Raw genomic sequence first — 1,982 nt, 5'->3', positions numbered from 1 at the left:
TGCGTTCATTCATTTCTTCATTTCACATGCTCTGCATACGTATGGTGTGCCAGGCACTGTGCTCGGCACTGAGGAAGCAACGATGATGAAGAGCAAATGCAAATCTCATCCTTTTCTGCCCTGGTTAAAATCTCTCACAGGCTTTCTATTTATTTTGGAAGAAAGACTTCACTCCCTTGCCTGCCATTCAGGGTTCCTCATGTTCTGGCTCCTGACTCCATCCCCAGCCCCACTACCTGTCACTTCAGGCAACAAACATACTGAATTCTTTGCCTATCAATAAATATGTCAGGGAGGAACCTGCTTCTGAGACCCCTGCCTGTGCCCTCTTCTGCTCTCAAATCCTACCCATCTTATGTTTTCTTCTTTTTTTGTTTTGTTTTTCTTTCTTTCTTAAAAAATTTTTTGTTTTTCATTTTATTTTATTTATTATTATTATTAGTTTTTAATCAAATCCTACACATCTTTAAGGGCCGGGTTGGAAATGTTACCAGCTTTTCCGAACTGGTGGTTCAGTGGTTAGGACTCCCGCCTTCTCATTGCGGAGGGCCCAGGTTCAACTCCTGGTTGGGAAGTTGCCGACACCGCCCCCCCCCCCCAAAAAAAAAAGAAACTCTTCCTATCTAGCCTGAATTCCTTGAGGGCAGGGTTCCATGTCCTCTTCCTCCAGTGCCTCGCATAGAGCCTGGAATATTCCTTCACAGAAACTCCCTCATTCTCTATTCTCATAAACAACGCTTCATGTCCACTATCTTTTTTTTTTTTTTTACTAGTTATAATTTTCTAACGTACTCTACACGTTTTTTATTTTGCCCATTTTCTTGGGCGGGGGTTTTGTTTTGTTTTGTTCACTGCTGTACCCCATTACTTAGAACAGTGCTTAGAACATAGTAGGTGCTCAGTAGATAAGGGCCGAATAAATGAAATAAATAAAATGTGCAGTCAAAACTATGGGGTGTGTGAGCTACATGGAATGTCAAAAAGGGAAGCATATGAGCAAGAATTAGTCAGCCTGACCTCAGCGTGTATATCCTAGGCGGGGAGAGAAGGTTTGGTTAACCCCGAGACACAACCCAGTGGTAAGCATCCATTGGCTCTGGTAACTGAATTGAATCTTTAACGCTCCACCCCGGAGAGGAAGAAGGGGCTCCCCAGGGATCAGTCTGCAAACAGCTGCATCCTTTCTGTATATTAACCAGAGTGCCCGGCTGGTATTTGTCTTTCCATATTTCCACCTGTCAGGTCCAAGAACCTCAAGGTGGGGATGGGGGAGCTGGAACCTTGTAGGGGGTGGGGGAGGTTGACAGTCCCCCAAGGTTTGGCTCTTTAATTCAGCCATCCCTGAGGTGGGTACCACCCTGACAGTTTGGATCAACAGTGGACGCGCCCCATCTCCCCAATCCCCCCATGGCGTGCTATTTTATCTCGGAAATACGGTCCAGGGCTGAGGCCCTGGCCCCCTCCCCCAGTAATTTCCCGAAGAATATGGGGCGGGGCCGTGAATCAGCACTCGCTCGGACACAGGCAGCCTTCGTCCCCGCCAGGGGTCCCCAGCGGCCGCGGAATTAGACCCCCCCCACCCCGAATCCTCCTCCATCTGCGCGCTATGACCACTGGGAGATGTAGTCTTGACCGCTCCTTTGTCCTTGATCTCCCCAACGTAGCACCTCAGCAGAGGATGAACTACAACTCCCAGGGGCCCACGCGCCGGGGGTCTGGCAGGGCGGGGGTCTGCATGGCGAGGGGTGGGGGTCGTCTGGAAAAGCTAGGGCGCAGCAACCGGGGTGAAGGGAAAAACGGGGCTTGTTGAGGGGCAGCGGGGAAGAAGGGGACACCCAGAACGCGGCGGCGAGCTGAGTTGGGGAGGGGCAACCCGAGAAGCGGAGGGGCCGGGGCGGGGCCGGGGCGGGGTGCGCCGGGTGGTGGGCGGGGCCGTCTGCGTCACGCGGCGTGGGCGGGGCCGCAGAGGGTTGTCCGCCCGC

Source organism: Stenella coeruleoalba, assembly GCF_951394435.1.
Source record: "Stenella coeruleoalba genome assembly, chromosome: 15".
Lineage (NCBI taxonomy): Eukaryota > Metazoa > Chordata > Mammalia > Artiodactyla > Delphinidae > Stenella > Stenella coeruleoalba.
This window is presented reverse-complemented; position numbering follows the sequence as displayed.